Below are 12,675 nucleotides of genomic sequence, written 5' to 3'. Positions count from 1 at the left end.
ATCATAAGATCAGGGGCGTTTTTGAATTTCCACCTTGTAGCATTGCGACCGCCGTGGCCGGGACCCGCGCAATCGTGGTTAGCACCGGGAAAGCACAGGTGCTAAGCCACTTTGGCTGTTTTATAGGTTTATGGCCTGGTTGATCTTTGTAGCTCTACAAACGTTGGCCTTCACTATACTTTATCATATTGCACGTGTAATGTTGCATAACTGTACGCAGTGCAAAGGCGCCTATAGTCGCAAAGGAATGGCTCGTTAAATGCGCAGATATTTGCTATTGTAAACGCATAAATATTCATCGCACTGTGACCCTGCTATTTTCCAAATGTGAAACTTGCGTAAGTGCTGTAGAAAGGCGGCACAAAATCTCTCCAATTTCCGAGTGAATGCTAAAATAAGATGTCTGATTGGTAATATCGCATTTTGTAATTGCATCTCCTACCACGCTATGACGTCGCCTGTCTTGTCAGGATTGTGTAATCTATAGGAACTGCCTCGCTTGTACGGGCGTCTGTTTCACAACAAACTTGTGACATCCCCTTACAGATGCTGAGGTTTACACCCTGTAGCTAAAATAGCAACCACGAGTGCAAACTGAGCTATGTTATTCAGAATATTCGTTATGAAGTTATACATCAGAAACAATCGTAGCATTAGTTCTGCGGTCATAGTCTTGATAGTTCTTACTTGCATAGCGAGAGCTGCTACGGCACTTCAGCCAAATTTAGTGGGTTGGCCGACTCCGTGATGGTTGGTCGACTTGAAATGGACAGATAAATTGCACATACCTAACAGTGTAAGACTTAAGTGCTTATCCCGGTGACTTTTCATAGTATATACCATTCGTTAAATTAGCCTGATATGCGCGAAGCGCACTTAAGAAAACTTAGAAGGTCTGTACGACCGACAATTAATGTTCACAAAAATTAAGCTAAACATAAGGCACTGCGAATACGGGCGTTAGAGATTTGAAATGATCTCGACCAGCATTCAAGAATTCTCTTTTCCCATAATCAGACATTTTTCAGTCGCGGTTGAGAACTCTTTTCTAGTCGCACCGTTGCTACGGAATTCAGAAAGCATAGGTGCCTGATCATTTCCTCGCTGCTGGTATTGAAGCATACAGGGCTGCCGCACGAGATTTAATATGAATCTCTGCTGCAGTTCACCATTTTGTGTACCGTGTTATTCTACAATGCCGAAATATACAAGAAATCGCGATGCATTTCGGTGAAGATTTCGGTCGACATTGGTCCACGTGCACGAACCACTGCTTTTTCATCCTCATTCTTTTTTCGAACTGCCTCAGAATGGAACGGCCTTCCTGAGGAAATCATTGCTACCACCTGCCCGTCTCTCTTTCTAAAACGTTTGACGGAATATATTGAAACTAACAATGCGTAATAAAGGTTCCAGTGGTGCACTAACAACACTTTATAATCACAAATTTATTGCATTGTATACACTTTTGTAAAGGACACCTTTGTATTTGTTCTAAATGTAACCACCCCTTATGTAATACCCCCCTGGGGGTCTTTAAGGTATTAAACTGAACTGAACTGAATTAAGGAGCTAAGTTCTCGTAAAAAAATTGCGCTTTGAATATTCAGTGAATTCCGCAACATCGACATTTCCCGTACACCATTTATTTCAAAAAACTTAACTAGCAATACTTTATTCAGCAAAGAGACACTCAACAAAAATAATGACTTCTGATGCATTCATGCCAGTCACGCCAACTCGGAGAGGAGACTTAATAAGTCAGAATAAAATAAAATAATGGAGAGACGAAGGAGAGATGGCTATGCCGCCAATAAGTATCGAGGTCTACCTAATTCCTTATTGGTAAAGAACAATTAGATTACATTTAACAGAAACAAAATACTAAATCTACTTAACTTTTGTAACATAAAGCCTTCACAAATACAAAAATGAACCGGATAAAAAATTCTTACGTCACAATGACCTACCGTTGCTGAGGCTTCTGCGACAACATAAAAGGAAAAAAAGAAAACAATTCAATGCTTTAACCTTCAGTTTGTTAGTAACAATGAACCAATTGCAGCCTAATCTTTGAGCATAAACATTTGAAAGAGCACTAATCTAATTTATAGCTACTTAGTGTACTCTTTATATTTGTTTAGAGGTTTGCTATGTGAAACGTCTTCTATAAAGGTAGGTCAGTTAACAATGTTATATGACTCGAAACTTCAACTATTGCGGCGCAAACACAAGTTATTACATTCTTTAATTCAATAAGAAAAATAAAGAATAAAAACTAGAGGGAATGTTGCAGTAAGGACAGTACTAAAAACTTGCACCTATTTGAGCTGCCAGACAAACGTTTTAAGTTGCTAATGTGCTCTAAAGGAGGACGACAATGTACGCAGTGAACGCGTATTCTTGTACTTCATTGCACGGCTTTTATGTGTACTCCACCTAAATATGCGAATTGAACAAGGAAAAAAAACCGCAAGAATGTTTCAGCGGTTTTGTTTATTGGGCATCCAAAGATCATCCAAAATTGCCAGCCATAAATGTAAGAGTGTAATATTTCTTTCTTTCTTTCTTTCTTTCTTTCTTTCTTTCTTTCTTTCTTTCTTTCTTTCTTTCTTTCTTTCTTTCTTTCTTTCTTTCTTTCTTTCTTTCTTTCTTTCTTTCTTTCTTTCTTTCTTTCTTTCTTTCTTTCTTCATTTTAGAGAATGTTGAACTTGTCTTAGGGGACAAGGTTAAAGTCAAACATTTGCCTGACTAGGCCGGCACCTCGAGCTGTAAGAGCACTGAAAGGTGAAACTGAAGTGATGCAGTGGACCTGCTGCATTTGTTTTACTTACTTTTCTAGTTTACATTGTTTCTGTATTCTTTTTATGTGTTTGTATTTGAAGCTACTTGCTCTGTGTTTGTAGAAAATTTCTTTTTGATGCGACTTTGAAACTGGGGCAAGTATGCTTAACAAAATATATTGATTTAACAGTCTTTTACCATCTGCACCTGTGTATGTGTGACCAATGTCGCCGCAGGATCTCATCTTGAGCTAATTGATAAGGGTGGTACGGCATCCTCTACTTTGTTGTAGCGAGACAAAGACAAGGACATACAGAAGTAAAGTCACAGTTTTCCCGCAAGGGCGAAGCAGCGAATGCGATAGCAACAAATTGGAAAGTTGCGTGAAGTAGAGTTAGCAGTTCACTCCTTTAGCATACGAGCTGGCGTAGCTCAACAAGACGCGGATGAAAGAAAACGCGGTCGCTGAAGTGAGCAAAGCGACCTTGGTGCTTTCTATGGCCTCAGCGCAAACTTTGCCATGAGAACACAACGCGTAAAAAGCTATGAGCTGTCGGCTAATCCTCTGTAAATATACGGCGCGCGCGAGCGTGGGAGAACACGACCGGCTGGTGATTTTACGCAATTCCTGCCGGAGTCACGCAGCCCCGCCTCCAGCACCCCTCCATGCGCCTTTCGCGCGACGTAGACGACCGGCTCGTTCGATCTCTGCTTCAGCGGCGTTCTCCGGGAGCGCTCGCGCGCTTTCATTCGCACATGGAACGTTCGACGTGCGAGGTAATGTTATAGATTTGGAGTGCTCTCTCACCATAACATCAATTCACCACAGCCCATTCATCATTTCCCTCTCACCCTTATAAGTTGCCAATGCCGACATACAAGTGTGATGGACGCACTGTCCAGAAGGTTGGAGGTGTGTAGTGGATTGGCGTTCTCTGGGTGCTTTTATGGGCCCGCTAGTGACGTCAGAGCGAGTGTGCGTGATCAGACTGAAACAAGCACGAGAAGGGAAAATCAAGGAAGGCAGAACAGACTGCCCGACGAAATAGCGCGATGCGCAACCACGTAGCTTGCAACTCTTCCGTGCAATTTTGTAACTACGTCTTTACTTCTGATAGAAAACACTCGCTCCGTCTGCACGTTTCTTCCTTCAGCGCATCTTGATATTGTGATCGCACGTTGATTAGAAAGGCACCCGGCACGGTCAGAGCACTGGCTGCAGTGAGGAAAAGATGGAAAGAAGTTAATTAAGCAAGGAGGCAATGAAATCTTTCAAGGCGTGGTGTTTCGACTTATTTTCAAGGTCACCGGAGGAGAGTGCGCGCATATATAACTGAGACCCACAGTGGCGATCCCATAGAGCACTGCTGCAGCAGCCGTTCAGCTGAATTTTAGTTAAACGAAAGGGAGGAGTCGATACTATCCAAAATGAAGGTGCTACTTCTCTGTGGACTCGTCCTTGCCGGAGCTTTCGTCGCTGAGGCTGCTGGTGGAAGGGAAATTTGCTGTAAGATATTCTTCGCTTTTTTAAAACATATTAAATCTGCTACTACAGGCCGCATTTTCTACTCCTTGTAAAATCGGTTTAATTTGGGGAGTGGTCATCATCGTGCATGCTTGGTTTTACAGCGTGGAGAATACGAAAGAAGGTGCATGACACGCAGCACTATATACGTATCATGCACTTTCGGCGTGGCCGCATTCCTCTTATTGTAAACTCAAGAAAAGCTCACTTCTAACTCGTCATAATTTTCCTCGTATAATTATGAGTGTGCTCGGATTCTAAAGTGGGAGCCCTTAAGCTTGACGTTGGAAAGTTTCAGGTGATTTGGCGTCCTCAAAGCTCAGGGTGACGCTAAATGATATGCCAGAATTTACGAAGTACGTGAAAAAGTTAGTCCTCGTACATTTCGAGACAGTGACAAGAGCAATATTGCGTGAATAAGAGGTTTACTGACTTGGCATTTCCACATTCGCACCCAAAGCTCCAACCTAATTCAGGTTTTCTCGGCGTTGGAAAAGGCTTGAGTTCATTTGTTTACGCTAATTTATGTTTTTGTAGCGTTAGCTACACTTGCCTAGCCGGAGCCGATTTCGCGTGGACCCTCATGAACCGTGTAGCGCATGCGCGAGGATCAGTGATGTGACACAGCTGGCTCACTGCTCTCCGCGCCCTCCGCCACCGCGCTCTCTCTGCCACCGCGATCTGACGCGCTCTCTGCCACCGCCGCGCGCGACTCGCCGCTGCTGCTCTGCGCATTCGAGAGGAGTGACGTCGTAGCCATATGGCAGACACACTGGCGCCAGCGCGCGCGCAGCTATTCGCCTTCGCTGTGCAGTCGCCGTCTGACACTGCGCTGGAGCCGCTTGATAGCGCCTCTGACTGGCGTTTGCAGGTGGGTAACGCCATGGAGAAGGAGAGCGCAAATGCTGCTCAACGGCGCAGAAGAGCCGAGAAGCTTATCTCATCGTATCCTAAAGTAGTAGCTTGGCAATTAACGGTTCAGAGTACGAATAATGAACAGAAGAAGGCTAATAATCCTAGGCAACATGGAAAGCTAAGAATAATCAGCTGAACCTTTGCTAACGTATATCCTGGCATAGCCGAGCTAAGCCACTGCAAATTTTTTGTGATGTATTAGTTTGTTTTTTCAATCTTAACATTTTAAACATAGTTTACATGGACTTTTAGTCTTTTTGTTCAATAACAATAATCATCAGCTAGCTTGCATGCATTTCTGTAACGTTGCGCTCTACGTGCTTCACGTCCAAGAACTGCATGCATGGCATCGCATTGACATAAAAAGGTATCGCATTGACAAAAAAGCCAAGAGCGCAGAGTTTTCAGAAAACGAAGCGCAAGCACGATGAATCAACATTATTAAAGTGGCACACAGCTTCGCCCAAAGTGGTGTAAACTGTTTTTATAGTGACAGAGACCAGTGAATTTTCCACTAGAAATAGCGGGTTTGGGCACGTTTATTTAAATATAGAGTGATACAAAAATGATATGCAGAAAGCAGAGAGGTTAACCGGAAGATAAACAATCAGTTTACCACTTAGAAATTATTATGAAATGTATACGCGCACGGTGCTGTGCTCAGTGTATACGTGTGGGGTGCAAGAGCTTGCACTAATTGCGCTATTGTTGTACGATAGCGCACTGGTTCACGTACCCGACTATACTAAATGCACATCGCTTCATTCACATGGGCTCGAAATGCAGGGGTACTGTTGTGGGCACAACTTAATTCTTTCTATGTTGGAGTGCACCTGCAGGAGTGTACCTAACTGGTTCTATGTTGAGGGTAAACTGGACAAAACGAGGAGACCTGACGACGCCTGGACCACGTCGTCACACATTTTTATAACAGCGTTTGGAACCAAACGCAAACGCATCACGTACGTGAAGAAATAGCGTTGTCATCACTACGCATGCTCGGGATGTTCTTGAGCTTTTGCAGTGTGCGTACGCCATTTTAACATATTTTGTTCGCCAAGTTAAGCGAACGTACTCTTTACATACGCCAAGAAGTGACGTGCGATTCAGCGTCAGTTCTCGTGAGGGCTACGCTTTCCCGACCGCTGTTCGTCGGTAACTGCTGAAATGAGCTTTCGCTTCATCTGGTTTCGCCTGGAACGTTATTTATGCGCCCATAGCGCGTCCCATTTATGAGATCGTTTGGTGATTCCGAAACCCTAATGTGATGCGTGGGCATTTAAACTACATCATGGCTGTTAATGGGTCGTCTTAGCTTGGAGATATTTTGGCACAATGCTAAGCTTTCCAACGTCGCATTTTCGTTCTCGTGCGTCAAACTATGTCATGGAGGGATCGGTGCCTTGTAAGGTCCAGCAAAGGTGCTTGATTGTAGCGCACGTACAGTGAGTGACAAACGTTATTCTAAAACTTGCTATTCCTCGCTATCGACAGCTTAAGAGAACGGACGGACAAAACATACTCACTTTCTCACATCTAGCTTGTCACAGTATAATAGCAACAGTAATAAAAAAATAAATATGCAGTTGCCTAAGTACACGTTTGGGAAGTTGCTTTTGCTACTTTTTACTAAGGAAATTTTTAGAGTAGGTGCTCACTTCCTCTTTCTCTCGCAGCGCTGAGCAATGACAAGATCAAGGAAGTCCTGAAGTGCATGGCAGACCACGCCCCTGCCCAGGTACATTATACAAGACATTGATACATCCCCATCCTTTCTGTTCTTTCAGTTATCAATCAATGGATAAACCTTTTTTCCCTCTGTTCCATCAACGCAGGTAAAACCAAAAGCTGTGGAGATCATCGCCGAGAAGGGAGACCGTGCAGCTGAGCTTATTAAAAAGAAGTGCGAGTCCGACGCAGACTTTGTAAGTGCAGATCTTATTGGCTCTCGGTAAAAGAGCTTATATGTATATATATGAGTTATTTATTTACTTTGAACTCGCAATTTAATTTTATTTGATACGCTAGTGCTGTTGCTTTTTATTCCTCAGCCAGGAAAGAAAGAGTGGCGCTCGCGCTGAGATGGCTGATTGTAGCGCGTCTTTTTTCATACAGTTAATTGCAAGCTAGTCTCTAGGACCATCGAAGACGAAAATTGTTTGAGTTATATTATCAAAGTATGCTGTTTTCTACGGTACGGTACGGTACGAAGAACTTTAAAGATCCGGAGAAGTGCCACCCCTTAGGGTGACACCGCGGGCCGCTCCCACGTGGGGTTAGGCTAGGTTTTCTACAATAAAAAAGCGCTTTGCGTAAGAAAAGGCTGGATAATCCAGAGAAGACGCACAATCGAATTTCAGGTGATGTCGCCGTCTTCGAGTTCCCACATCAGTTAGCCGTGACGTCCCGGATTTTCGTACCCACCTCAATAATTAGTTATCGGAAAAGGGCTCATAAGGGCCGCTTTGTATCCCAATGGGGCCAAGTACTGAAACAATCAAGTTTCAATAATTCTCACTAAGCCACAATGGGCCCAACTACGAAAACTGACCTTCGAAGTCTCTGACGTGTCTCTGAAATTCTAGCAACGGGGATTCGGCATGGAGTTTAAGAAATGGAGGTTTAACCTTCATTTTGTACTTCAATAAGCAACCTGTTTCAGTAAAAGTAACGAACGCAGTATTTTGAAGGAATAATCCACCACTTTAAGCTGACTTATTGCTTACATATTGCTTATTACGCTCAGTGTAAGGCTGGTTACTCTGAGAATGACGATGGTGTGTGTTTTTGAGTGGCGCAGCCTATAGAGAGCGCCAGATTGAATACGCCTCGACGACATACAAAATACTTGTAGCTGAAAGCCTAAATGAAGTTGGGCGCAATAGAAAATTTAAGTCAGTGTCGCACTTACACACCTAATAAAATACGCCTATTGTAAATCAAAAGACGTTGCAAACGCACCAGCTATCAAACATACAGTCTTACCGGAGAAGGAATGACAAAGGCCGTATTACCGTAATTTAGAAAACTCATCCCTTCTGAAAGCGGCAAGAAATATTTTAGGAGCTTGCTCGCCAAGCTTCTTATGCTCGCGCCTTGTCCTCACCTCTGTGACCGTCGGCGCGGCGGCACACACCATGCTCGGCGCAGCTGCGCTCTCCGGTGATTTCAAAAATGCTCACTAGATGGCGCCGCCGCTCAAGGCGGCACACACCACGCTCGGCGCAAGCGCTAGTTAGGTGACTGCTCGCTGGCCGCACCGCTCGTTTCGCTGGCTTCCTTTCTCTTCGCCGGGAGCTCACTAAGTGAACTCTCTTTGTTGCCGCTCCGCAGCATGAACGGCAGCAGCGCGATGGGCTCGCAACGCAGCAGCAGCTCGGGAAGATCTTGCCTTGCCAATAACCAGCCAACACATGATGTCACGTTACGCTCTCCGATGCGTATCGTACGACTGCAAACGTCCCACCACCATCAGGGGCACTTGTATCGATGTTGCCTTCTCGAACTTTCTATTACGTCCCATCATCGATGACCCCTTGGCAACATACTTTACTGATCATAAAGCAATCATCTTTAAAGGGAAACGAGTCCCCAAGCTCATCGAGGGATGTCCTTCTTGTACTTTTTAAAAGAACATCTCTTGTGTATATGTAATGCATATAGTTCAACCATCATAAAGCAATCATCTTTAAAGGGAAACCAGTCTCCGAACTCATCGAGGGACGCCCTTCTTGAACTTGGTAAAATAACATCTCTTGTGTATATATAATGTTTATAGTTCATCCAAATGTATATATACTTCATTAAAATGTATATAGTGCATCCAACCGTAAATTAAAAAAAAACATTGTGGATGTAATGTATGTATAACAACGTTGTCACGTCTATATATGATGGTAGAGGAATGTGCACGGAGCATTCGCGGGTTAACCGATCATTTCCGAGCACGCTCCTCTAACATCATTCACTTCGTGGATATGGCGGCGATTTTTTTATGTCAGCACGATTAAATATCTCGCCTATGTGTCGTTTCATCTCTACACACTCGACGTTGCAAAATTCTTTCATGCACCGTTCAAATACAGAATGAACTTTTTTTTACGTACTTCTTTCAAACTGTCAGTGCACGTTAAGGAACAGGAGATGGTGGAAATTTCCGGAGTCCTTCACTAAGGCGTGCCTCATAATCATATCGTGGTTTTTGGCGCGTAAAACCCCGGAAAATTATTATTATTATTATTATTATTATTATTATTATTATTATTATTATTATTATTATTATTATTATTACTATTATTATTATTATTATTATTATTATTATTATTATTATTACTATTATTATTATTATTATTATTATTATTATTATTATTATTATTATTATTATTATTATTATTATTATTATTATTATTATTATTATTATTATTATTATTATTATTTCACACTTTGCATTAGAAACAAGCTCAAGACTTTCCAGCGCATTTACAACTCGTCTCGCCTCCTGAATTTTTATCCGCAATTTTCGCCCCGAAATGTCAGAGCAATCCAAGAACCCGGCAGAATTCGTCCTGTAAACTGCCATGATTCCCTGCAATAAAACCTGCTGCAACGGAAGGAAATATTAGAGCCATAATGTCGGAAAGCATGTCTGGCTCTTATGATTGTTCTGAAAACGGTGCATGGGCATTATTATACCGTAGGCTTACGTAGAACTGCAAGGCGCCAAAATTTTCATTACATGAATACGGCATATTTTTTTGGTTACGAAGCGTCTTTAGGCTTCCTTGAGTTTTCTACACTTGATACAGACATATTTGGAACCGCTTTTGCGTCTAGGGAAAACACGTTTTTACACTACTATGGGGCTCGTGAATGGCCATTTATTCTGCTTTACGCTCTGCTTTAACGACCTTTAATGAGTGACATCAGTACACACTAAAATCCCGGCCCTATTATTGTGGAGTGTGACAAGTTAAATGGTCGAATCTCGTCTTGGGCGTTGAAGGCAGCTGAATGGGGAAAAAATGTAGCAATTAATATATAGGTGCGATCAAAAAGCAATCTTGGGTTCCCCACATGGTTCAGATATGACATGCCGTCTACAGACAAACTTGCCTAAGACAAACCCCAACGTGCGAGTGAAGGGACGTCAAGCAATCATTGTTGCTCAATTTGTAGAGTGTTGCACGCATTATGAAAATGTTGGTGGTCGTGTTTTTCTACTACTCGTACATTATTTTGAAGTGCTTCGTGGAGGCATAATAATGGCAACTTTCCTTTCTCCCATTTAGGACGCGCTGCTGACGACTGTGTTCTCGGTGAGTAGACACGTTGAATATTAAAATAAGCACCCATACTGCGCTCATTTCGATCAAAACATGTTGTTCGGCTATAGTTGGTTCATGCCTGATCCAAACTTACTTCTAAACTTCTTCCCAAGTCGACGCTTTTTTCTGCCTCTACATTTTTCTCCTCAGTTTGTGTCGCAAAGATTTCGACGCCGGCTCGTCAATTGCAGTAGCCTCTCGTATAATGCTCCACTGCTAAAGAAAGCGTTATCGGACATTGCCTGAGAAAGCACATTAGCGCTCGCTGAACAAAATATGATGACGGCAGTAATTACAATTATCTTTGCCATTCAGCAGCAGTGACTACAGGAGCCAATAAAAATAGGCTTTCGGAAAACAGCATCCAGCGCAATTAATCAGCCAGCTTATGAACCGCTGTCTCGAAGGCAACTTCGCTTCTCAGAATATGCGGGCAAACGCTCAATAAAAGAGAAGGATGAAATAAACCACAGGACGTAAATATTATTGTGCTCGTAATGGCCATACGTTCTTTGATGAACAAGTTTATTAGATGCATACTGAAATTTCGCCATTTGTTATAAGAAGACGGACATTGTTGATGATGATGATGAGAGGTAGTGTTGATGATGAGGATAAGGAGTTATAGTTAGAATTAAAGTAACCACGCAAGGATTGTATAAGCGTGCGAACCACAACGTTTTATAACAAAAAAAGGCAATGACTACCCACTACTGAAGCAAATGGGAAACCGCGGCGTGGTAAACGCTTAAAAGGTTACCCTGTAGGCGAGATTTCATGTGACATAGAATATCGCGCGTGTACTATGCATAAAAATGCCGGATAATTACTGGAAGATCGCGTCGTCATTAAACTGCCCCTTATCTGTTTCTCTTCGTTTTTCAGGACAAAGTTGCGAACGCTGTTAAGACGGCTTACAGTCATTGCAAGCCGGCATCTGGATAGCCAGTGCGTTGTGCGGATCACTGGCGACACTTTTGCACCATAGAATGTATATTCCGAAATAAAAGCGTGAGTGATCCTGCTTCCATGCTTGTATCCCTACTTGTGAACTTGTTGTACCTAACCTGGCCCGTATTTATGAAACTCATGGGCCAGAGCTGAAAGTTCCACATCGATGATAAAATAACAGATAGCTGAGCTATTTGGTAAGTATTCATGTTAAAGAGACAGGGCGTGCAAACACGGACACAAGAGAGACGAGAGAAGCGGCGTCTGTGGTGTCTTGGCTTCTCTCCTGTGTCCGTGTTTGCACGCCCTGTCTCTTTAACACGAACACTGATGCTACCCGTTAGTGCGGCAACAAGGCGATCACTGCGATAATGGACAACTGAGAAGGGCACTTAATTTACAGACGTCTTGGCGAATACACAGTAAAGAACTCTCTCAGACGAAGTGACGGGTTTGTTTTACACTGAGAGATGGCAAAAAAGGATTGATGAGGAGCGGGTCCATTTAAGTATAAGGTTCTTGCACTTCTTCCCGCTTTGTGTGTATGTACAGACGGGTCCACTGTTAAAGGAAACATTTGCGCGCAGGGAATGTTTGGATTTCGCTCTCTTGCAAAAACATAGTGGCTTAGATTCACATAAACCCAATGGTGGTGGACAGTAGTGCCTCGTTCTGACAGACTCGTGCCGCATGCATGAACATGGTTTCCTCATCCACTTGCTGTTAGAGGGCCAGCAAAATGAAAGTGCTCATTCGAGTGTTCCCTTTAAGAGTGGACCGTACTGTACATGTGTGTGTGTGCTCAGGCTCTCGAAAACACAAGAAGCCGCGTGCTCAGCTTCTTTTCCCTCATTTCTCATCGACTACTGCCTATATACAAGTATGAGGACTGCCTATAGCTTGTTGCGCCATAGTTTCTATGGCGCAACATTGCGCACGTTCCGCCTGCAGCCATTGACTAAAGAGATGGCAAACAATATGAGGATATTTGAGCAAAAGTGTGTTGCCAGTAGGCGACATCAACCATGTTGAACTCTGGCTCTTGCGGTGTCGAGGTGACAACCGTGCGCGTGTGTTCATCAGTAGAACGAAATGTAGAGAGAGATCTGAGGCCAGCAAGTAGGCGGGTTAATGGAAAATAAGACAAGACAGTATTAAAAAAGAAAATGTAAGAAA

General features: G+C 43.1%; 1 long non-coding RNA gene across 1 annotated transcript; it reads left to right on the top strand.

Moving 5' to 3' along the window:
- Positions 1 to 6,896: 6,896 nt before the first annotated feature.
- Positions 6,897 to 11,566, top strand: LOC119386897 (uncharacterized). Its single transcript, XR_007416449.1, has 4 exons — positions 6,897 to 6,962; positions 7,060 to 7,149; positions 10,513 to 10,539; positions 11,434 to 11,566. It is a non-coding gene; the product is annotated as an uncharacterized LOC119386897 (long non-coding RNA).
- The last annotated feature ends 1,109 nt before the right edge of the window (positions 11,567 to 12,675 follow it).

Source organism: Rhipicephalus sanguineus, chromosome 1 (assembly GCF_013339695.2).
Source record: "Rhipicephalus sanguineus isolate Rsan-2018 chromosome 1, BIME_Rsan_1.4, whole genome shotgun sequence".
NCBI lineage: Eukaryota > Metazoa > Arthropoda > Arachnida > Ixodida > Ixodidae > Rhipicephalus > Rhipicephalus sanguineus.
The sequence above is the reverse complement of the archived record's forward strand: the minus strand, read 5'-3'. Positions and strand labels throughout refer to the sequence as shown.